Below are 24,888 nucleotides of genomic sequence, written 5' to 3'. Positions count from 1 at the left end.
GCCCGCCGCGTCGCCCCCACCGCCTGCGCCCGGCCCCGCCGCGCTGCCCCCCGCGCTGCTGACGGCGCTCGGGCCCGCAGCCGAGGGCGCCAGGCGCCTGCACAAGTCGCCGTCGCTGTCGTCGTCGTCGTCGTCCTCGTCTAACGCCGAGTCGGGCACCGAGAGCCCGGGTTGCTCGTCGTCGTCCTCGAGCAGCGCCTCGCTCGGCCGGGCGGGCGGCGGCCGCGGCGGCGCCTTCTTCCACTTCGCCGACGGCCCGCCGAGCGCCCCCGGCGCGGCCAACGGGCACCCCGGGCCGCGCGGCCCCGCGCCCGCCGGCTCCCCGCCGCAGCACCAGTTCCACCCGGGCCGCCGGAAACGCGAGAACAAGGCCAGCACCTATGGCCTCAACTACCTGCTGTCGGGCAGCCGCGCGGCCGCGCTGAGCGGAGGGGGCGGCCCCGGACCCCAGGCGCCGCGGCCCGGCACGCCGTGGAAGAGCCGCGCGTACAGCCCCGGCATCCAGGGGTGAGTGCGGGGCCCGCGCGGGGGAGGCCGGGGTCCGACTCTGGGCCGGAAGGCTTTCCGTGTCACCAAAAATTAAATCCCTCTTGTAAAGGAGCGATCTGCTGCTCCGATCCCCAAACTGACAGCCAGGAAAGGGGCGGCTGAACCCGACCTGTAATACTGGAAGAGGGTGTCGGATGCTTCACCTTTTTTCCTTTCCCCAAGATATTGTTAGGGACCTTTTGTCAAAGTGGGGTGCAGATGGGTGTGGAGGTTTATGCCAGCTGCAGATGGTTTTAGTATTGCCGGGAACTTGAATCAAGTTGACGGCAAATCTGGTTAAATAATAACTTTTTTCTTATGGAGAAAATCCTTTTGGAAGATGATTCGTTTTTGTTTTTTTTATTTTTTTTTTGGTAGTGATACAATTTAACCAACAGTGAATTTAGAAGTAATTTTTTTGGGTGAGGGCGTTATGATTTAATTTTATGCAGAAATTAACATAAAAAGTATCCTTTTTAGTTTTTAAAAAGTAGTTGATAGCCTTCAAAGAAAACAAAAACGTTTGTAGCGTGTGTTCTTTGAAAGATGTTTATTTTAAATATTTCCACGTTGGCCTAGAGGGGATTAGAAGGTCTGTTTCAGTTTAGTGCAGTTACAAATGACAGGGACTGGTTAAAAGAACAAAAGGTGAGGGGTGGGGTGGGAGTGTGGGTTGAAGCACTCCCAGGTGAGGCTGTTCAGGTGGGAATGCTACCTACCCAGCCCTTTTTCCTGTGCTTTTCTGAGCACCTAGAAACAAAGCATTTTTACATAGATTTTATGTCAGTATTTCAAGACTTAAATCATAACTTTCTTTGCAAGTTGCATCCTGATTTAAAAGCTGCCTAAGGATTTTCCAGGGGGTTGTTTACAAATGCTAGAGTTTTACAGATCCAGCAATTGCTAGATATTGAGATTACTTTTTTTTTTTAAGATTTTATTTATTTATTTGACAGACACACAGCGAGAGGGAACACAAGCAGGGGGAGTGGGAGAGGGAGAAGCAGGCTTCCCGCAGAGCAGGGAGTCAGATGCGGGGCTTGATCCCAGGACACTGGGATCATGACCTGAGCCGAAGGCAGACGTTTAACGACTAAGCCACCCAGGTGCCCGAGATTACTTCTTCAAGTAACTCATTTTTCTTATAAATCTGTTCATTCAAGTTGGAAAATACTAAGTTGTTACTATTTTAAAGCAAGTGAGATAAACTCTAAGAGCTTCTTGTCCTACAGTTTGTTTCACCTGGTTTGGGTTAGAAGTGTTACTTTCTTAAATTTCCTGAAGCCCCAGTGTGCGTTTCAGCCCCAGGTAGGAGCCATTCTCCTCTTGCTGCTTCTCTCCTTCCAGTCCTTACTTGTCTAACTGTCCAAGAAGAGGTGGTGGGGAGCGATTTCCGGATGTATAGCATCATACCTGAGTTCCTTGGTGGGGAGGCCAGGGATGGGGGGGGGTTGGTGGTGGCAGGGAGACCTGCAGGTTTCCAGCCTATCATGTCCCTGGGACTGACTCTGTGTCTTAGCACTAGGAAAATTGGAAGACATATGGTCTTCACTTGTGGAGCATTTTGGGGTCCAGTCGGTCCCAAGTCTTGCTTTCTCTATGAGCAGCTGGCAGCGGTGGAACCATGCCCTTCTGCAGATAACTCAGGCCCTGGAGCCTGTTTCCAGTAAGCTTCAGTATGTACATTACTGTTGCCTTTTTTTTTTCTTTTTTTTAAGGTTTTATTTATTTATTAGAGAGAGATAGAGTGAGAGTGCCCACACCTGGGGGGTAGAAGGGGGAGCAGAGGGAGAGGGAGAAGCAGGCTCCCCACTGAGGAGGGAGCCCAACTTGGGCTTGATCCTGGGAGCCTGAGATCCTGACCTGAGCCCCCAGGCTCCCCAGCTGCTGCTGCTTTTGTTAATAAATGAGCCCGCTAAGTACCAGTTCTTTGCTAGGGTCTGAGGCAGTGATTGCCTGCAACACGCCCATCTCTTGATCCTGACTCTCAACCCTGGCGCTCCATATGAGTGCCCCTGCCCAGCACACACTAGCACAGTGTCCTGTCCAGCTGTGCAGACCTTCCCTCCTCCTTGTCCATCTCCCCAGTCTGGTCTTTCATCAGATCCTGCGCCCCTTCTCTTTACCCTCATGCAGATTTGTCACCTCTAGTGGAGATTGTTCCAGTGGCCCGAGGTGGTTCTCTTACACCACTGTTGCTGGTCTCTGGGCCTCTCCCAGAACTGTCAATGGGATAATCTCCTCCATCAGCAGGTTTGGTCAGGTCTGAGGCCTTTAGAACCATGTGATGGTGTCTCTGGGGTCCTCCTGAGGTTAAAGACTGAAGCCTGAGACTCTCAGCATGCTTCCAGGCACTACTGTTCTGGGCCCTGCCTGGGGGGCTGCTGAGGGTCCTCCCCCGCCACTCCCTGCTGGCCTGTGAGATTTCTGCTCAGAGGCCACCTGTAGGATTGAAGAGTAGCTTCTGAAGCAGCCAGTTCCACATCATAACTTACCTGACTAGGAGCCGGTGCAGTGGTTCTCCTGGTGATGCTGCCCACCCTTCCTCGCCTGCCTCTGTGGGTGATGTGTACCCCTCAGGATCTGTCCACTTATTGCCGTTTCTGCCTGGAGGAGGCTGCTAGGATTGCCTGCCAGGCACCTAGAAGGGTGGGGTGCCTCCGCTTGGTTTGCTACTCCGAATGCTTCTAGCAGGCCGGAGTTTCAGGAGGGACAGGGCAGAGGAGTAGTAAGCCAGAGTAGCACTTAACTGTGGAGCTCTGCCTGTGGTCAGAGGAGGAGATGTTCCTCGTGATCCTTTCCATGGAGGTCTGCTGGGCTTCTAGCAGCTAACTTTTTGGTATCAAGAAATTAGCCTGTCTAGAACTTGCTGCTGGCCACCAGCTTACTCAGAGTGATGAGGAAGGCCACCACCATGTGTCTCATCTGTAGCTCAGAAGGGGAAAGAACTGTGATAAGACAGCCCTTGGCCTGGTCAGTAGGAAAGAGCCTTGTTGATAAGCAGTGGCTCAGGCTTACTGTGCAGGCCCAGGACAGGCATTTCTGGAAGGACCATGTCTGTAGTCCTCAAGAAAGGATAAGCGGTTGCCTGATGCTGTGGGAGCTTGAGTAGCATCAGCTGAAGCCAGTCGGGCGTTTGTGTGGTGGCCCGTGGAGCAAGCTGTGCTGTTTGTTCTTTTCTGGGATGAAGGGCTCTGCCCTTGGAAAGTGTACTGGTGGCCTGGCCTCACGAGGTTGCCAGTCTGCTTTGACCCCTGAGTAAGGTGAAGAAGAAGCCAGTGGAGGAGGACGGGGATCAGAACGGGAACCCTCGAAGCCTGGAAGGGGAAGTGCTTGTTTTGGAGCTGCTCTAGTTCTTGTTCCATGTTTCCATTGAACTCTCAGACTTTTGTTTTGGGAAAGGTATGAAATGTGCTCTCTACCTGGGCTTCTGACTTAGAGACGCAGGCAGGTGTGGACTGGCTCCTGGGCCCTGCGCTTCCCAGCCTCCGGCACCTGTCACCCTCACATGCCCTCACCTCCATCCCCCTGGCCCAGAGAGCTATTGATACTTTGCCCTGGTCAGTCCTGACAGCTTCAGAAACCTCCTCCGCTTAAAGGCAAAGAAAAGTCCCAGGTGAGGAAGGGTGGGAGCTTGGACCCCAGGTGCGTCGCTGCATCCTTCCTGGTGTCCTGTAGGGCCCCAGGGAGAGCATAATGGAATGAGGGAAGGCCCCCGGCCTTGGGCAGGCACTTGCAGGCCGGGCCCTGATCAGGCTTCCGTGTGGGCTTTGGCCTGCCTGCGGTGTGCAGCCGTCCTGCAGCATCCTTTCTCCAGGCCCTCAGCAGTGTTGAATTTTTTGACGTCTTCTGTTCACTCAAAGTTCAGCTCTTCATCTGAAGTTGATGAAAACTGGACCCGTGTCGTTCCTAGGATGGTTAGCCACACCCCACAGGACTCCATGTGTGTTGTCCTCACTCTGTTCAGAGAGTCAGAGCCTGCTTGCAGCCTCACTTGGCACAAAGTAGTGCACAGGTGACCCCCCTCCCCCAGTGCGTCCTTGTGGGGACCCAGCGGCAGGGCGCAGGTGAGAGCCCAGCAGGGCCCACGGCAGATGACAGCATGGTCACTCCTGTTGCCTCACAGTCTCGTCTCCACCTATACACATCACGGGACACGGGGAAGAGGTTAGCGCGAGACCTGCCCCACAAGGGGACGGTGGCACGCATGGGCCTTGTTTCCTCAGTGTTCATCATCTGCAGCCCCCCAGGTATAAGGTTATGGATGGAAGCCGTGCAGGTTTGCTGCTGCACTGACCATATGAGATTAGCTCCTCCTCAAAGGTCCCCCCCTCCCCCACCCCGTAACAGCATCGCTTGTTCCTGCCTGGTATGAGTGAAATTGAAAATCTAGTGTGGGATGCGGGCTGTGATGAAGTTGGGGAAATTTGCACCTGGTCGCTGAGAAGTGAAGATGGACACAGTGAGGACTGCTGACACTCAGGGAAGGGGTTGCCGAGGAGGAGGGCAGGACAGAGGCTCTGGAAAAGGATTGGAATATGAAACAGAGGCTGCAGGAGTCCTTGGGGAAGATAGAGACCTCCAGTGTTTTTTGCAGAAAGTGGCCTTGTTAATGCTCATGCTGCAGAAGTCACAGTGGGGTGGAGTGGACCCCATCTTGCTGCCGGCAGCTTGTGAGGGGAAAGCAGTATCACAGCAATGCCGTTTGCTTCTTAGAAATAACACGCTTGGGATCGAATGCCTTGGAAGGTAATTTTTCAGTAGATATTTTAAAGTACCAATTTTTCATAACTTTAGGATTTTTTAGATCTCCTTTGGGTCACTATTTAATAAGAAATTTTGGTCCATTGTAAATGGATTCATGTATGTCCAGTGGGAGGAGGCATCATGGTTATCCTGGAAATGAGGACTTTTTTATGTTGGTTAGGTCAGTATTGTTTCGGATCTGTTTTATTTTTTTTTAATTTTTTTTTTAGTTTCCGGATAAAGAGGGCTGTAAAAAAACAAGACAAAACAAGCAGCAGCCTGTGATGTTGAAGTTGAGAAACCTGGTTTTGATGCTGCACCAGAGTGCAGGCTGACAGGTGAGGGGTCACAGTGTCATGCTCACTGGATCCTGAGGTGATTGCTGCTGGCCGTGGCTCTGGAGAGGCCCCTCTGGACGCTCTGGTCTTCTCCTGAGGCTGCTGAGTGAGTGTGGCACTGGAGTAGAGGCAGATAGGTGACCTTGGTGATTGAGACAGTTGCCCGAGACACCTGTCCCCCATGTCAATATGTGTCCCAGGTGAGGTGGTCAGGGGTGCATCTTCCTACCGTGTGGGATTTGCACTGCAAATTAAATGTCTTACTCTAAGATTTCCATGCCGCAGTTGTTCTCTGTTGCTGTGTGACATGTGAGCACAAACTCGGCGGCTTAAACCAGTACTCATTGACTGTCTCATGGACTCTGCGTGTCGGAGGTTGGGACGGCTGGGTTGGCTTCCTGCTTAGGCTCTCACCAGGCTGCAGGCAAGGTGTTGGCTGCTGCGTTCTTGGCTGCAGCTCAGGCTCCTCTTGCAAACTTATTCCTATTGGCAGAATTCAGTTCCTTGTCGTTGCAGGACTTAGGTCCCCAGTTCCTTGCTAGCTGCCAGCCGGGGCCCTGTCTCAGCTCCTTAAAGCCGTCTCTGCCTTCCTTGACTTGTGCTCCCTCCATCTTCACACTAGCCACAGAGCTTTGAATCTCTGACCATGGCTCTGCCTGCTGGAGGAAGCCCTCTGCTTTAAGGGCTCGTGTGTTTGGTTCAGGCCCACCCAGGTAATTGTCTCTCTTAAGGGCATGTGATGATACAGCACGATCACAGGAGTAATGATGATTTCGTCTCAGCCACAGGTTCTGAGGATTGGAGCATGGGATCTTCTGGAGGCTTCCTTCCATGTCTGGAGGCATGCTCCTGTAGGTAGACTTAGCCATCTTAGGTGATGAGGAGGATGTGGTTTTCTTTTCCAGCACTTCTCTCCCTTGACTGGACTCCAGCCCATCGTGATGGCTCTGATAGATTGCTGGTCCTGTCCTGGCTCGGTTGTCACGACTGAACTCAGGCAACCAGAATGACTAGCTCTCAGTGCCTTTCTGTGCCTCTCCCGTATGTCATGTAAGAGACGTGTATGTGAAAGCCGTGCTAACGAATACACGAGAACTACAGCAATTGAAAAGTCCTGTTCACGAGGCCCTCTGCATTGGCCAGCTTAGGAAAGCTGCCATTCCTCGGGGGTGGGGGGGCAGGCGTGCGGGGGGGAGGCGGAGATGCCAGGTGATTCACTCAAGTTGCCTCTGGAATTTAGGTCTAAGGACGTAGCAGTCCATCGTCGCTTTGCACAGGACCCCACACCGCTTGTATGGCAGCTCAGGTTACTGGGAGTGGGGGGCCCCCCCATGGGCTGTGACCCTCACTTCAGAGCAAGCATACGCCCACGCCATTCTACCCTGGCCCTTCCTGTGGGGCGACCGCTGCTCTTCCAGAGCTGACCGCTGACCACTGGTCTCCCACATCCGCTTGGGGAGGAGGGCTTGGGTCGTGGCTGCGTTCCCAGGGCCAACTAGCCCCCTCCGAGTAGGGGTCTGATGAATGGTGAGGGAGCGAGTGAAAGCTTACATGAACAAATGAGGGCCAGTTAGATAATTTAAATCAAATGCTAAAGGTAACCTTCCTTGTCTTAGAATCTTTGAAGATTTGATTGCCAACTCTGAAGTTATTTAAATGCAGAATATTAAAGTAAAATTGATTGTAGTTCGCTACCTTCCCCAAGAGTGTGGTTAAACCAGTTTTATAGTTTGTAATGTAGAACTGAAAAGCAGAAAGCTTTCAAAAAATTCTCTATTTGAAAGGCATTGCCATTTAGATTTAGCTGGTTCCTCTTTGTTATTATAAAATTAATACCTCACTGTGGCAAAGTTAGAAGACTCAGGAAAGTATGAAGAGACATTGCCTGTCCCTTAGCCACCTGGTGAGTATCCTGTGATCAGGCTGGGCACGTCCTGAGCTCCGGGGTGCGTGCTCCATGCACCGGCGGGAAAGAGGAGGCGCGGGGTCTAGCTCCCGGCGCACCAGGTCTCTGCACAGACCTTAGTCCGTCTGCACACCGACGGGGCAGACTCGGTGGGAGAGGCTCTGAGGTTCCCGTTGGCAGGGAATGTCTTTCGTTGTCAGCAACATGCCTCTTTATTGTGGGTTTGTGCTCTTTTTAATTCCCAGATCAGCTGCTCTGTGGAACCATTTAGGCCCTCCTGAGGTTTAAGATTGGAGTTAATTTCCTAAGTGATAACATGTGGATGTAGGTGGTTTCTATCTTTCCATATTTGAGAGAGATTTCAGATGACCGTCATGTTTCTGGAATCCTGTGGATCTGCAGCAATGGCTAGGATGCAGGAGTGGAAGGGAAATGAAAAAATCAAATCCTTTCATTTTTGCTTGGAACCCTTTGGTTGGAATCTGTCTCTACCGTTGGGAGGCATGTCTGGGGCCTGGAGCTCGCTCGGTTAGCCTGTGGCCTGCACTCCTGGAGCCTCATCCACAGGCCTGGTTTCATGGTGGGTTCTGACTTCTGAGCCTCAGTTTCCCCACCCCATGAAGCTAGGTCTGTGACATCCCCCTGGCAGGACGTGCTAAATCAAGGAGACTTGCAAGTGCCGTGTGAATTGTGACGTGGAGGATTGAGAAGGCCACTCCTTTCCTTCCCTTTTCTCCTCTCTTCTCTGAGGAAATTGAAACCAAAAATTAGGTGGGGCTCGTTGCCAACTGGACAGAAAAAGCCTTTGCTCCGGGTTTGAAAATACAAGTTTCCCTCTCAGGCCAGAGCTTTTCTCGGAGAAACTGCTAAAGCCTGAAGTTCCAAGTCTTCAGGGACCCATGCGATGTTGTGGAGACACTTCTCCCTTTAAGCCAAGGCATTCTTTTCTGATTTTAAAAATTTAAACAGTGCCTAAGTAACGTGTTCTGTAGGTTTTAAATTAAGCATCTTTCCAGAGCTTTATGGGCACTGCTGTTCTGTTGGATCAGCTGTGTCGCCACATGAGACTTGTGGAAAATTGTTTAGGCCTTTTGGTTCTGTGCACATAGTAGGAGCGGATGTTCTTTCTCTAAGCCCTTTGCAGCTTCTGACTTCCTCTGTGAACAGTGAAGACAGCAAAGGTGAGGGGCAGGGCACTGGGGTGCTAGAGCAGACCCTCCGGTGGCCCACTCTGGGAAGATGGGAGGGCTCTGGTTTTGTGCGGCCCAGTGCGGTAGCTGCTGGCCCCGTGTGGCCACGGAGCGCTTGTCATGTGACTAATGGAACTGTGGAACTGGATTTTAATTGCATTTCATTTTAATGAAAAATAGTCTTATGTTTGCACAGCACCAACCTAGAGTAACTTTAGACTCTTTATTCAAAATACAGTGTTTGATTCAGTAACTGCTGCCTGAATAAATCCAAAGTGGAACAACAGCAAAAGCTGCGGTGCTCAGCAAGCCGCCACTGGAAAGCTCTAGAAATGGTGTTTCTGAGTTTCTGGCAGATATCCTTTTCAAAGGGCTGCCGTTTCAATAGCACACAAAGCATGGTCGCGGTTCATGGCAGAGTGCAACACGGAACAGCTTGGTAAGGCTCCGAGCTTCTAGTCCAGCCTGGGGGTGGTGGTCTAGCGCTTCTGCCTGCTGGGTTAGTGACAGAAGTGGGCCGGTCTCCTTAGGCACGTGGTGGCCACCGCCGCTCCCAGTACAAGGGCTGTGCGGGGCTCGGCTCTGTGCACGAGTTTCCACGAGTTTCGTGTGTTCTCAGAGCGGGCCTGGGAAATGGGTAACACCATCCCTCTTCAGCAGACAGAAGACTGAAGCCTAGCCAGGCTAACATCTTTCCAGCGTTCACGTCAGGGAGCCCCAGACAGTGTTCGGTGAAGGAGACCTCTTCAAGACGTGAGGGAGAGGGCTTAGCAGCTCACCCTGTGAACCTGGCTTCAGTGCCTCTGTAGAGGGCCATTTCCTTTTTTGCTTTTCTGAAGAGAGCAGATTGAGGGAGAGGGAGAACCAAGGTCCTCCTGTAAGGACTTGGACAGTCAAATGACAGATGACAAAGATGCTGGAGGTGGGCTTGAGGGAGGTTTGGGGGGGTAGGGTTTGGGAACCAGAAGCCAGTTCTGCTATAGAAGGCTGAAGGTGCTGCTTTCCACAGACATTCCAGGACTGGATGGGAGGGAGGTTGTGCTGGAGGGAGCAGGGCTCCTCCCATCTGGATTTTTCTGGCAAGTTGCTGTCTAGGAAAAATGGAGCAGTGGATGAGTTGCTGTTTTAACTGAAGATTACTGAAAGCCAGAAGCAGGACTAGTGAACCGTTTGTTGACTGCCTCCTCCCATTTCTTCTTGTCGGTAATTCGTTTTGAAGAGAGTAAGCTTTAGTAGATGAAGCATCTTGCCCATGCTGCAACCAGAAAATAGGAGAGCTGCAACCTCCCAGCAGGTGTGCTGGACAGGAAAGCCTGTGCGCTTCACCCCTGCCTCCCCAGGAGGGGAACATTGGTGTCCTCAAATCAAGAGCAAGGAGCAGGAACGTAGTGAACTGGCAGAGATGGGAGCCATAGTGCAATGCACTAGACTGTTTTGGTTATAGACATCTTCTGTAAATTTAAGCAAACAGATTTTTAAAAATTGAAGACAACTCTGAAGTGATGGGATACCTTCCACGGCCTGTGAAATGCGGAGATCCTAAAGTATTGTGATAAGTTATCTCATGGAAGGAAGCTGATGATGAATCAGTCTAGAGAGCTTGTGGCTCCATCAAAGACTGACTCACAAGAGACTGATATACAGTCCTACGTGCAAGCATCATGTAAACAAGAGCATAGAACAGAGACCAAATTCCAAACAATGGGAACCTGTGAGAACTGTCACAGGTTTGGAATGAACTGAAGCTTGCAAAATTGTTAAGAGTAAAAATGGCCTTTGCGGAGTACTTTTGGGGTAAGACCGTTGGAACTGAGAAGGTTGAGGTTGGGGAAGATGCCCCTTGTTCTCTGGACCTTCCTTCGCAGGTGGGTGCTTCAGCTTTTCCTTTGCCCCCGTCAAGCGAGTGGTCTTCAGCACTTGTCACGGTAATGATCATCACTGGCCCTGTTGAGCCCTCACCCCTTCCTGCAGCGTCCCCAGCCGCCCTCTCAGGTCAGGAGGAGGGGTGCGGCTCACACAGCTGGTAGGTGCAGTGCCGGCTTTGGATCCCAGGCAGTCTGATTCCACAGCACATCTTTTACCCACTAGACATGCAGAGCAAAGATGGGATTGTTCAAAGAGGTGTGGTAATAGGAAGAAAAGAATTCCATCGAATTCCAGTCTCTAGGTAGAGAGATGTGACCTCTCAGGTTGCAGAGAGCATCATGAAGCTCTGCCCAGTCTCTGAAAGGTGCAGGCACCCCAAAATGGACATCTTTGTCCCGATATCCCCAGAAGGAGTCGGAAGTAGTTTCTCACAAACCAGGCACGCGGCCTACATTGCAAGAGTGACTCCTTGAAGTGGCCAGTGACAGCAGTGCTGCGTGTGACACTGAGCCTCTTGCAGGTCTCTGTGCTGATTGCTTTAGAGACGGCGTCTAAGAGTGCTTTCTGCTGACTTCTAAATAATTAATTTTATTAAGTGGATTTGTGTATGTGTGTGTGTTTTTAAAAAAAGAAAGCTTAAAAATCATGAGTGCACCCCACAGAAATAACCGAAGTACAGTTAGGTGATCGCCGCTGCTCTCTCTCAGCCCATGGTGGACGGACACGTGGACTCATCAGCGGAGTACTTCCAGTACAATTCACGTTCTCTTTAAATACAGTTTACTAAATTTTTAATTTTGCTTGAAAGTGAAAATAATGTGGAATCTCTCAGATGGAAATACTAGTTTCTAGGAGGTATTGCTGAGACCAAGAACATAAAAAATGATGAGGGGCGCCTGGGGGCCTCCGTCAGTTAAGTGACCAACTCTTGGTTTCAGCTCAGGTCATGATCTCAGGGTCGTGAGATTGAGCCCCGTGTCCGGCTCTGCTCTGGGTGTGGAGTCTGCTTGAGATTCTCTCTCTCCCCCTACCCCTCCCCCCCCCTTAAAAAATGATGAAAACCTTAAGTGGCTGAGTGTAAAAAAATCAAAGTAAAAGTTTTGATGAAATCCTGTCTGTTTGCTTACTGCTACGTAGGGTAGAGCTGTTAGTCCTTGCTGCGGACTGATTTGTGTACCCCCAAATTCATCTGTTGAAGCCCCAGACCTCAATGTGATGATACTTGGGGAAGGGGCCCCTTGGGAGGTGATTAGGGTTAGATGAGGTCGTGAGGGCAGGGTCTTGTCCTGGGATTAGCGTCTTTCTAAGAAGAGGCCAGATTGCTCACTGGCTCTGGGCCCTGCCACACACATAGAAGACAGCCATCTGCAAGCCAGGAGGAGGGCTCTCACCAGAACCTGACTGCGCCGGGGCCCTGATCTTGGACTTGTAGCCTCCAGAACTGTGAGAAATAAATGTCTGTTGTTGAAATTGCCCAGTCTAATGGTGTCCTGTTACAGCAGCCTGAGCGGACTAAAATAGCCCTTTTATATATCTTTATCTCTTGATTTGCATTACATTATTTGTCACCAAGAGTTAAGCATTTGTATTTTGTTTTGTAATTATAATTGCTGCCATTTATTGAGCATTTACCTAGTGCCAAGTCCTATTCTGAGTACTTTGGAGTCATTAAATCTTCATAACAATGCCATGTGGGGGCACCGTCCACATCCTGCAAGTTCTGGTCGCTGGAAAGCAGCAGGGCCTCTGGCCCCAGGTGGTCTGGGTTCCTGGTGACCCTGCAGTCCTGCCTGGACGCAGGAGACCACAGTTTGCCGTAGATGAGTCTTGGTTTTGTATTTACGGAGACATCCCGCTCCCCACCGGCACTCTTCCCGGGACTCCTTCAGATTTCGGAGTTCTTTGCGTGGTCCCTGTGTCTGGTGGGCTTCGTGGAGGGTGTCTCCTTACTGGCAGAACTCACAGGAGCGGGGCCATCTTCCTGGCCCGTGTGTCCTGGAATGAGCTTTGCAGGAGCAGACTGTGCTCCTCTGGCCGTCACCCCGGCCTTGCTCCCCATGGTGCTGGCCCTGAGCTCCGCTGAGCGCCTCGGCCCCAGCGCCCGCCCTTGTGCTTATTCGCCAGCTCTGCACATGGAAGCCTGCATCAGTGTCTCGTTGTGTGTGTTCAGTCAGGTTTTTAGAGAGAGCTAATTGGTGTCATGTTCCCTGAGGCCTGCTGTGTGCCTGAAGACCCGTCTCTCGGCCTCAGAACTGCTCCGAGTCTCTGGCTGTGAATGTTAGAAATTGGAGGCAAGACTCGTTCCGCCTTTGGTGACGGTGGTTCACATTGGTCAGTTCATTAGTTGCCTCTCCGAAGCTGCCTTCTAGTCCACGCGTGACGGTCAGGGCAGCATCCGTCCTGCCTTTCCACCTACGGGCGGGTGGGCTCTGCCTTTGCTTTAGGGACACCATCTCTTCCATGTGACTCTGCCAGGCTTTGTGGGTTCCTCTTCCGGTGGTTTGCAGCACCTCCGTCCCTCCAGGGAGACCTTTTCCCCTTGGATGACTTGAATCATTTTCTTTTTCCTCTGTGTTCATCTTGTTGAACTCGGCTCTTCTTGCTCTGGCTCGCGGTGTGTGTCCTTAGCACGGTAGCTCCCCTGTGCCCTCGTTCTGCTCTGTCGTCGGGGAACCCGACGTTACTGACACGTTCTTACCAAGGTTGCTTTTCTGTAGAACAAGCACCCAGAGCAGGTTTTTCCCGATCTTAGCTTGTGTGTTCTTCAGTGTTGGGTGCTGGGTGTTGTTTCTATCACGGACTGGGTTCCTCTCTGTCCTGTTTCTCTTTGTTTTCTGAGGCCTGTTGATGGGGTGGCTGCCAGGGCAGACTTCACAGGCTGCCTTTCTGCTGATGTGGGTATGTGTGTTCCTGCTGTGCCCTTTTCACCTCACTGAGAAATTTCAGCCCAGGCTGCAGGCTTGAAAGGCTGGCCGTGTTCTGGGTTGGTCTTTCTGGGATCTGGCAGCCCGGTGGGGAGAGGGGACAGCCTTGGGGCAGTCGGCGGGCACCTTTGTCAGGGCCCAAGTCTTCCTGAAGGACTCCGGCTTTCTCAGGCCTCTTCGGTCCTCTTCTTTCTGGCCACTGGGTTTCTTCCAAAGCCTGGCAGTCTTGTTTGCCCCAAAGTCGGCCCAGGGTTGCTGTGCCCCAGACTCAGGGTGCCTCTGTTCCCTAGGCCACGCAGGCTTCTTCCTGGTTCCCGAAGCCTCCCAAGCTCATCCTTGCTGTGGGGTCCTTGGCCTGCTCTTCCTTTTCCCAGGATGCTGTCCCCCGACCTGTGTGAGTCTGGCTGCTGCTTGCTCTTCTGTCAAGGCTCCAGTACCGGCCCCTCACCATCCAACCTGGGGTAGCCATGGGGATGGCCGTGGGCCACCATTTGGAAGCTGCAGAGTGCACTCTACTTTTTCTGGTTTATTTTGGTTATCACGCCCCTCTCCATGCTGCCCTCGCCCTGCTCCCAACTTACCTGGTCGCGCTCACTGCTCCATAGCCAGTTATCAGGAGAGTGCCAGCTGCGTTGTAGGGCTACAGGAAATACCTGTAGAAAGAGGGGTTGCATCTGCTTTCCACGCTTCCATACTGACTTCAACCTTTGGATCCGTTAAGTCCTTTCCTTTCCTTTCAGTTTTTGGCAGCGTTCCAGTACTATTGTCCCTTATTCTTAAAATTTTTTTCTGGTCATCTGGCGGGGCCTTGGGAGTCTGGTGAGTGCTGAACCCCTCTCCTGAGCTTTTCAGAGGTTGCCATGTCTAGTATGGGCCCAGGAGAATTGGTGCAAATGACTTGTTTCCTCCTTTAAACTAAATGGAAACAATCCTGGCTGATTGAATGAAAAGTAAGTGCGTGAAAGTTAAAAGTTGTATTAGTTTTTACTCTTCTGATGGTGTAAATTGAACTTTATACACATGCTGGATACAGCGAAGTGAGAAAGCTTCATTACAGTAGACTTCCAGGTATGTGAATGCACCAGCGTGTGGGATGGCCCTGGCTCTTGTGAGGTGTCGGCATCTGGCAGGTGATGAGTGCCCACCGTGTGCATGTCTGCGGGCCGCACGGAACTGGCCACGGGCTCTCCCAGGTGCTTTTCCAGCCTTGGTGACATCCCGTCCTCTATCAGGGGCCCTGGGACGACTTGTCCCATTAGGACAACAGCACCGGAAGTGAGACTCTTCATGTCTGGCATTGGATACCTACTGAGTGGTCAGGGCGAGGCGGGCAGACGGGGGAACGGAGCAGCTCTAGGAGGTGGCGGTGGAGTGTGGAGGTTCCAGAGGTCTGCAGGAAGCCCCCAGGGCGGGGTGGTTGGTGGGAAGGAGGAGGCTCCGGGGAGTGCTTTGAGCAGCCTGGGCAGACAGTAGAGGTGCTGCCCTGCTTGAGCCCTTCATGCAAGACGCACACCTCTGGCTGGTGGTTTAACTGCTGAGCCTTCCGTAAGAAGGGGTGGTGATGGTGCTTATCGGGGTCATGCTCGCTGAGGTGTGTCCTACAGTGCCTGGACGGAGCCAGCAGGTGGTAAATGTCAGCTAATAAGAAGAATATTGATAAGATACGCTCACCAACGAATTGTGGGCTTTTCTCTGTCGAGTCTAAATGTAGCCTCAGAATCTTACTCAGCCCAGCTCTTTGGCGGCAGGGCCTGTGATGAGAGCAGGCACCATAGAGAAGGCCTGTTCGCTGTACCTGGTGTGGTGTGGCCAGAGAGAGTTGGGGTACTTGAGAGAACACCCCCTTCCTCAGACAAGTCTCTGGGCTCGTTTTTCCGCATCGTCAGAGGATTTTCTTGGATTGTGGGGTCGTGTTTCTGGGAACCCTGTCTAGTGGGGGGAGCATATGCTGCAGTCTGGAGTCACTTCCGGAACCAGTGGCTTGGGTGGCACTGGGGTCAGAACTTCAGGGCTGAAGGGGCCTGTAGCCTGCTGGACCTCGACGCTGAGCCGTCAGTAGGGTCCCCTAGGCCTCCACGGTGCGGGGCCTGGCTCACTCGTGGGCTGGGACGGAGCCAGAAGAAAATGCCCCTGCTGGTGTCCTCCCTAAGGTAGAGGCAGGAGACCAGAGACTTAACACAAGCGTAGAGAGGTCTGCCCTGTAACCTTTGGAGGTAAAGTTGGTGTCAATTAACAAAGCTGAGGTGATGCTTTTTTTTGGGGGGGGGGGCGGTTATGATTATAAAAGCAATAATGTACTTATTGAAGAAATTTGGAAAAACCGAAGAGAAGTTACCATAATTTTCCCGCTAACATTTCAGCGTATTTCTGTCTGGTTTTTAATGCTGCTCTAAGTATATCACACAGGTGCCATCTTGTATTTGTTTAATTCAAGGTAAGTGGTTCCTCCGTCATCGAAAAGCTCTTCTAAACAGTTTTAAAGTATTATGTGGATATACGTGATTCTCTAAATAGACTTCTATTTACAACTTTCCACTTTCTGTAAAGGGACCCACAGTGAGTTTCTGCACGTATTTCTGTATGTCGGGTCACTTGAGTGTGGCTTCTCGGCTCTGTGGCTAAACCCCCAAGTCCCAGAGCTACACAGCTCTGGCTCTGAGTCTTGGCTGTGTGATACTGGGCTGCTTACCATCTGCCTGAAGAATACTTAAGTTTTCTCATCTGTAAAATGGAGACAGTAGTATTTGCTTTGAAGACTGTTTGGGAGGCTCTCATGAAAATGCTGGTAATGTGGATCTGGTACTGTGTAGCATTCCCCAGAACAGTAATGTTTTCAGACTCTTATTAATCTTCCTCACAAGACTATCCCAGCTCACCTTCCCATCGAGGGTAGGGATCTCTGGAAAGACGACAGAACATACAGCTATTTTCATATCGAAAATGATGCAGCTGCTTGAGCTAGCAAACAAGGCTGGGGACCCTGGCTTTTCGATGTAGCCATGCGGTTCCCTCTGAGCACCCTCCGGGGGGCTGCAGTGCTTGGTAATTGTGCTGCTGCTGCTGAGCGTGAGCCAGTGCAGGAGAAAGCCCAGTGAAGGTGCCTTGGCCCCTCCTTGCCCAAGCAGCTCTCCTGGCTGTGAGCGCATCCATAGGATTGAGGGTCCTAGATTGCATTGTGGGCTCTCTAGGACACCAGCGTCAGGAGACTGAGTCCTTTGGTCATTTTGCCCCTTTGGTCGTGGGTTGTGGACGTGCTGAGCAAGCTGTTTTTCTCCAGCTGTCCTTGCATCATGGGGTGGTTTTGGGGGTTATAATGCAAAATGGTTCTAAGTAGTACTAACTCCACCACTGGACTGTTGACTCAGGTTGTGAAATGCTGGGTTAGCTTCATTCTGGTCTGTAGGATGCTCCTAGGTTAGGTGCTTCACTAGAGTTTCTCTAGAAGCCACGTCTGAACGTCCTTTCTTCTCTAGCAGTAGATTCAGAAGAAATGCATTAAATTAAGGACGTTTGTTATAGCTTTATTACAAGCTTCTGGTATCTGTGTTCTTTCTGTTCTGAGAGGAAGAGAAGACTGCTGTGGTTCTCTGGCTTCTGAGTGGCCCCAGGGCCTTTTCTTGCACTTGCAGTGTGATTGGGTTTGCTTTGCTAAGGCAGAAGAGGGTCATTTCCTTTGCTGTCCTTCAGTTTAGGTTCTGAAACTCTCTCAAACCTCTACCTGCACCATGGTTCAAAGTGACTGATCCCAGGAGGGGTCTTAGAGGGAAGGGGACAGAGAGCTCACTTTTACTGGGAGCTGAATGTGCATGGACCAGAGTTACAGTAGCATTGATGATTCCAAACTGTAGAGCCCTTCTGACCTGGCTGTTTTGTGAATGTTCAGATGGCTTTAGCCTCCTCAGCCCAGGTTGGCCTTGCCCTGCCCCACAGCAACTGTGCACTCCCAGCCCACCCTGCCTACTCCAACCCCAAGGAGGTACCCTCCTCTTCCTATCTGTTGCTCTCAGCCTCCTCCCCTTGTAGCAGCTTCTCCCAAGGGCCTCACTCTTCCATTAACATGGTAGCTTTGTTCAAAGCCTTCTGGAGAGAAACCTACACAGGGTCTTTGGAGTGGAGAGCTGCTCATGGGCAGGCCTTGAAAGCAGGCTGATGGGAGCCTGGCAGGGCAGCTGCCACATTAACAACATAAGGGAACTTTCTGGAAACACACTGGGTTCTAATTTGCAGTTTCAGTTGTTTTCCTTCCATTTTTGAGCTTTTATTTAAAAAAATAAAATAAACCTTTGAAGGTCTTCTCAAGGTTTTCTAAGTAATTGGTGCAGCTATTAATTTCCTTGTAACATAATTAAAAATAAATAAAAACGATTTGTAATTAGTTCATTAACTGTATCAATACATGGGTAATTTATAGAGGATCGTTCACGCCTAAAAATAGAAATATCCAGCCATTCCCGCATGGATGTCTGCACTTGCCATGGGCTTAAGAGCCTATTCTTTCCACTTAGGGTCTGAGTCCACACCTGCCTCTTCACAGTCTGTGCCTGTCGCTTGGGGTGGGGCCTGAGTCCTTCGTCCCCCTGCACGTCCATCAGCACATGCTTTAACGTCCATACCACTCCAGTGGTTAACTCCAAATGGTTTGACTAAGGCATTATTTTGGGCAAAAATTTAGACTGTGAACATTGTGGAGCCAAGGGGAAGGAGCTCCAATTTCTGAGAAACCACTGGCTTTTGTAAGGTTTTAAGAAGAGTGTGTGTGTGGGGGGGGGGGGGTGAGGGGAGATGGAATAAATTAACAGTGGAAGATAGTTTCTAGTATTTTCTATTGCATTTTCCATTGTAATGGAAAGCTTGGTTTTCCCCTAGCATTTGGAATTGACCAAGTTCCTGGGGGATGTTTCAGGTAAACTGGGACCTGTGGTTAACAGTACGGACAGGGACCATGGGGACAGGGGCCCTGGGAACCAGTGTTCACGGTTTAAGATCTCAGGGAGCTGGGAAAGTCCAATGTGGTGACTCTTTAGAGCACAGGTCCTATTTAGAGGTTCAGGTGCTGAAAACTGGAGGCGTGTTGGAGGCCATGCACGTGTTCATCTGCCTTCCCTGTTCCCCTAAGAAAATGATGCATAAAATCTGCCCTATCGCTTTCCTTAGAAGAAACAGTGGGATTTAAAAGCTAGGGGAGCAGACAAAGCCACCTGTGCTTCTCCCCTCAGGACAGCATCATTCACCGTCAGGCGTGTTTCCTTTGCCCCTTTTCTTCCCACGCTGTTTTATTTAAAATACATTTCATTGTCTTCACTTTGGGCCCCTTGTTTCTTTGTTTCCCTTTACCTGCTGCAGTGCATCCTCCCATCCTCCTTGGTGAGTACAGAGAAGTCACCTTTGGGCCACTTGCAGATGGTTCTGGGGCTGGGAGAAGGGTAGGGGGCCGGCTCTGCCTGGGGCTGGACACCCAAGTCCTGCGCTCACCTGTGGCGCCTGCAGAACCAGCCCCCCCTCCCTCGCTCTGATTCAGAGTTAGACAAAGTTGAGAACTGTGGAAGCCCACCAGCTCAGCTTCTAAAATCAAAAATCATCCTCCTGCAGTGTATTCATCAATAGCTCTATTCGCTGTGAATCAGATAGTTTGGTTTGCTAACTGAATAATACATCTTTCACCTTCTAAAATAGCCCATGGAGTTGGGTTTCATAAATATTTATAGCAACCATACACCGGGTGCTGGTATAGACACTAAAATGTTGCTGACCTTCATTATTTGGTACTAAAAGCAGAAATGAATTTGGGAAATGTACTGAAAATTGAGCAGTCATTACCTTTTGAATGGGGTCGGGCTCTTGTCAGAGAGCAATTGTAGGTGAGGAACGTCTTTCTCATTTATCACAGAGCTTTATATTCTAGTATTCTATTTAGTTTAAAAATACACTGGGAAATAATGCTTCAGAAGTCCAGTACTTTCATGATTAAAACTGAAATTTACTGCAAACTGGTCTCACCGTTTCCATCTTAAAATACCCAGAAAATGAATCATTCAGGGCTTGCTCCACTGTGATGTGTCAATGTGAGATTCTCCTAGATCGAATCTGAGTTACACCTGATCTGTACCGGCCGTCGCCTTGCTGGAGTGTCCGCATTCCGCTTCTCCGAGACAGGACGTCCGAGGTGTGCCGTGTCCGCCCCCCCCGTGGCTCGCAGCCCTCCTCTTGCACACAGGGCAGCAGACCTCCTTCCCCACTGCGCATGCCCAAGTGGATGACCTACTTAAGATGAGAAACGCCTCCACAGGCAGCATTCTCTCTCCCCAGCAGTGTGTACACTTGGCTTCTTGGCTTAGGAGGAGGTTTGTGCCGTGCAGGGGTTCCTGACTTGATTCATGGCTCTGTGGCTGGAGAGTGGCGGAGTGGGCCGCACATTTTCATGGGTCCTGGCGTATACTTTTGTTGCCTCCCCAACATGCCGTGGGGCCAACTTCTAATCCCTTTTTTTTGTTGAATCTGAGGTGCCATTGCATGCAAAAAGTTGAACCATTTGAAATTGTCGTTTCTGTGGGTCAGAAATACAAACTTTGTATAGACAACTTCCTGTAGAGATCAGCTGACCAAAGAAGATGCACCATTGTGAAATGTACCTTGAAGGAAGGAAAACATTTAATTTTGAACTGATCTGATGCCCAGCCATTGATTGAAAATCGCATCCCAATTTCAGACATATTAGTGCCTTCTAGTGAAGATAGAAGAACAGTCTTTGCTCAATTCCATAATTAAATCAGTTTCTTTGGAAAATGCCCTAATCAGGCACCATTGTTACTAACCTCTTGTTAAGCCATTAAAGCATAGTGTTGTAAATGTAGCAGTAAGTATGTGTTTAAATTACATCAAGAACTGTTACGTTTAGCTTTGACATGGCTCTTTCTGTCCACATTTAGCCCCAAGATTTTAAAATGTTTATTTTAGAGGAAGTTTGGAAAAGAGAGTCCCAAGACCTATTAGAAGGTGTTTTGTTTTTAATTGAGGTATAGTTGTCATACCGCATCACATTGCTCCGAGGTATAGGACACAGTTCCCTAAGTCACCCAGTGCTCCCCGCAGAGGAGTGTGATCACCATCTTTCCCTCTACAGCACAGCGTTACTACATTCCCCGTGTTGTACTTTTCCTCTTGGTGACTTATTTTATAATTTGGAAGTTTGTCTCTCTTAATCCCTTTCGCTTATTTACTCAGTCCCCCACCCCCTGCCCCTCTGGCAACCATGTTTCTTCTCTGTGTTTATGAGTCCATTTGGGGGCTTTTTTGTTATTTGCTTGTTCTTTAGGTTCTACCTGTAAGTGAAATCGTATGCTGTTTGTCTTTATCTGACTTCTTCACCTTACATAATACCCTTTAGGTCCATCCATGTGGTTATAAATGGCAAGTTTCATTCTTTTCTATGGCTAAGATTCCATTGTATATGTGTGCTGCATCCTTATCCATTGATCTATCAGTGGACACTTGAATTGCTTCCATATGTTGTCTGTACACACAGCCAAGAGACACATGAAAAGATGCTCAACATCACTCCTCATCAGGGACACGCAAATCAAAACCACGATGAGATAGGACCTCACGACTGTCAGAATGGCTAGTATCAAAAAGATAAATAATAGGTGTTGGCGAGAATGTGCAGAAAAAACCCTTGTGCACTTTTGGTGGGAACGTGAATTGGTGCAGCCGCTAGAGAATAGTACGGAGGTTCCTCAGAAAATTAAATACAGAACTACCATATCATCCAGTAATTTTACTGGGTATTTACCCAAAGCAAATGAAAACAGTACGTTGAAAAGATATGTGCACCCCTCTGTTTATTGCAGCATTATTTGCAGTAGTGTGCTTTTAATCCACTTGGCCTCCTGTTGGTGGGGGGGGTGTGCAGGTGGTAGAGCCCCGCAAGTGAGCCTTATCCACAGCGGGCCGCTTCTGTTGTTGTGGGCTCCCAGGCCTGCAGGATGAGAAGAGGGAGGACCTGGGGGAGGGGACAGGGCCCTTGCATCCCGTTCTGGAGAAGCTCGAGAAGTGTGCTCTCGTGGGGCTGCCCCTGTCTGCTGTCTGTTAGGTTTGGCCTGTCTCGGGTGAAGTTGAGGAAGCAGCAGGCAGAGCTGCCTTTTTCAGATGGACCACTAGTCACACGTGGCTATTTAGATGTAAATTAAGTCAGGTGAAAAATCCATGTCCTCAGCTGCAGTAACACATTTCAGGGGCTCAGTAGCCCCAAGCACAGAACATGTCCACCCCCACGGCAAGTTGTGTCGGCTGCACCCTGCTGGAGAGCACATGGCTCTCCTCTCCTCTCCCTGCGGCCCACCTGCTACCTGTGCACCCCTCAGCTGTCTGCTCAGGGCCTGCTTGGTGAACCCAGACCCGCACAAGCCAGCTCTGCTCTGGGAGCTCACTGCCTTGGGTGAGGCAGATGGGAAGAGGCATCAGGGGTTTGGAAGCCTGACTAACTCGATCTTCTTTTTTTTTTTAAGGAATCTATATTCATTAGAATTAGAAAATGCACACCAGCAAAAACAATATAAAAATCACAGTCTTGTCATCTAAAATGCAGTTGACTTTTTCCTGTGTATTTTTTTAATTTATATGATGAGCACGTTCTTATAAAGAACAAACAAGCCTCAAGCAGTCTAGAAGTATCTGTAGTAGAAAGTGGAGTGTTCTCACGCCGGCCCATCCTGCTCTCCTCGGTGGGAAACGCCATGGGCATTGGCATGTGGCCTTTTAGACCTTTTTATGTATTTGGTGCATATATGGGCCAGACATTCATATGGAGGGGGGGGGCATGTCTTTATTTATTTGTCTCTGCACCAGCCGTCTGTCATGGGGCTCTTTCCTTATCAGCGCACACACATCTTCCTCGTTCTTAATGAGTGGACATGTCTCACGTGGGACTATGTCTTACGGCCAGAGGTCCCTTCAGTGAGCATGCGCTGTGGATTCCTGTGTGTGTTTCATGGTCTCCCATCAGAGGGTCCCGGAAGTTATAAATTATCAGCTTACCCCAGAGTAGGCCAGGGCCTGGTCTTTGTGCAGAGTCAAATTTGTCATATTTCTGCCATGTGCAGCTGTCATTTGCTTTTTAATTTGTTTACACTCAGCATGTTTTTGGATAAAGTTCTTTAGTCTTTGTGTTGTGATTGTCATTTTATATTGGAGTCTGGAAAAGCTTCCTCCAAGCCCAAAATAGTGGATGGTTTCCTGTGGTTTTTAGCTTCTGTTTGATTTTTTTCACCTGAAAAATTCAGCTCTGCATCTGTATTATATTTTCAAGTGTAGAACAAGGTAGGAGTCTCACACCGTGTTCTTCAGTTTCCTGCATCAGGGTTTGGTTTAGCTATAGAGAACAGAAGTAATGGAACATTGGTGGTGCAGTCTAGATGATGGGCTTATCCTTTTCTCTTGCCTACCTTCCTTGCTCCACACTGGGGGCCTTTCTCAGGGTCATGTGGGCCTCTCTTCCCTTAAGAAACCTTCTGAGAAAGTATGTTGCCAGCCCCCGCCAGGGCTCGCTGGCCACCTGAGGTTGGAGGGGCCCCTCAGCATCCTGGTGGACAGCCAGCTTCTGCCACATGAGGCCGTGTCCCAGGGCCTCCCGTTAAATAATCGTAGTTTCCTGTTGGTTTTGAGGTGCCACCTCTGTGATCTGTTGTAGAGGAGATTTTTCTGTGATGGTCACAGCATAGAAATTATCATGGGAGATTTGGAGACTGACTCTGGTGGGCTGACATTGAGTTCTATGAGGTAGCAGCTAATTGTGGAGAAGGAGACCAGTGTGGTTTTATGTAGATCTGCTGTCAGCTGTGAAATGCCTTTGAGGTTTTGATATGTGAGAAGAGTAAGCTTCCTTGTGTTTGTTTCTGAGCAGTAATGATTGTGTAGACATAAATGATTATGGACATAACTATGAACCGCTTTGGAGACTTGAACATGTGGGTGTATTCAGGATCGGAAGTCATAGACTCATAAAATGACCTATGTTGTAGCTGATGCCTGCAGTTGGCTATGTGGTTGATAGCGCTTAATTGTGAAAGTATGTTGTCGGAAACATAAAATGCAGCTTATTAAAGTGATGAGAATTACATGTAACATTAGTGTTGAGTAAAATAATGCAAACTGTTTAGCACTGTTTGGGATGTGAAGTTGGAATATATTTTATGGGGAATGTAGATCTTAATTGACAGGCTCATAAGTGAAATATTTATTTAACCAAAACGTGCTTTGATTGATCCATTCATGTTGGTCAGATGCTGTCCATGCGCAAGCACTGTTCTGGTGCTGGGATCACGCAGTGAGCTGTGAGCCCCGCACCGTGCTCGGGAAGGGTGTGGGGGGCAGGGGTGCTGCTTCCCCTGTCCGGTGTGGGTTCTGTTGAACCTGTTCTGATTCCGCCGTTCTTCCCAGGGTGGGCAGCCGTCCCCTCCCTGCTTGAGTCTCCTGCCCCTCACCCAGTCCTTGGTGCTTCCTTACTTATTGGAGGGTTCCCTGAGGAGCCCACTGAGCAGGAGCAGGCAGCTGAGGGGGCTCTTGGGGTTCGCCCCGATGTCACGATGGTTAGACCTTCCTGTGTCTTTCTGGGCCGATGGTGCCCTCACACCCCAGAGCGCCCTGGTCTTGGGGCAGCTCCTGGAGTCATGCGGTGCCTCGCTGAACTTTGTTCGCCTCGAGGAAGGGCCAGCAGGGGGGCTTCTTGTCCAGCCAGTCGGCCGGGAGTGCCCCTTCTAGTCCCAGAAGGCAAAGCAAAAATACACTTTCTATCTAATAGTTGTTATAGCAGGTCACTTTTAGGCCCGATTTAATACACATTTCAGTTAGGTGTGTTGTTAGCACATCTTATTGGCGGAACGGGACACTTGAAATCAGGAGGCCTGTGTGTTCCACTTGGCACCACTTCCTGCTCTGGGAATGTGGGCATGCCTCGACCTCGTTGTTCATCTCTTCTGAAATACGGGCAGGGGAGAAATGCTCGGCAGCCCCTCCTTGTGTCCCAAGCCAGTCAAAAGACATCAGATAAAACTGACACTGTCCACTGGTGGGGTTGTGTCTGTAGACGGGCAGCAAGCCCTCCCTTCATGCTCCTTCCTTTCCTGGTGTGTTGAGGGTGACTGGGCTCAGGAGTCCTGCCTGGGAGGCTGGGGGGGTGGGGTGGGCAGCTTAAAAGAAAGTTGATGCTACATTCTGTTCTGCAGGTCACTGCTGACCTGCAGTGACAGTTGGGCAAATTGGTATGCCCTGTTTACAAGGTGTTTTAATGTATTAAATTTGTGGGATGTGGATAGAATTTTAGCATGCTAGCTCTGGTATTCTTTGATGACTTTGGGCCAATTGTTTAATTAATTAGGCCTCTATCTTTGTTATTT

The 24,888-nt window shown here is 50.1% G+C and overlaps 1 protein-coding gene across 1 annotated transcript in view; it reads left to right on the top strand.

Annotated features, from left to right (window-relative positions):
• Positions 1–458: 458 nt before the first annotated feature.
• TENT4A (terminal nucleotidyltransferase 4A) overlaps positions 459–24,888 on the top strand; it is a 45,207-nt gene continuing 20,777 nt past the window's right edge. Inside the window, exon 1 of the mRNA XM_044916647.1 lies at positions 459–507. The gene's annotated coding sequence lies outside the window, so the exon portion shown is untranslated. The remainder of the gene's footprint in view (positions 508–24,888) is intronic.

The sequence above is a fragment of the Neomonachus schauinslandi genome, chromosome 7, assembly GCF_002201575.2.
Source record: "Neomonachus schauinslandi chromosome 7, ASM220157v2, whole genome shotgun sequence".
Lineage (NCBI taxonomy): Eukaryota > Metazoa > Chordata > Mammalia > Carnivora > Phocidae > Neomonachus > Neomonachus schauinslandi.
This window is presented reverse-complemented; position numbering and strand designations above follow the sequence as displayed.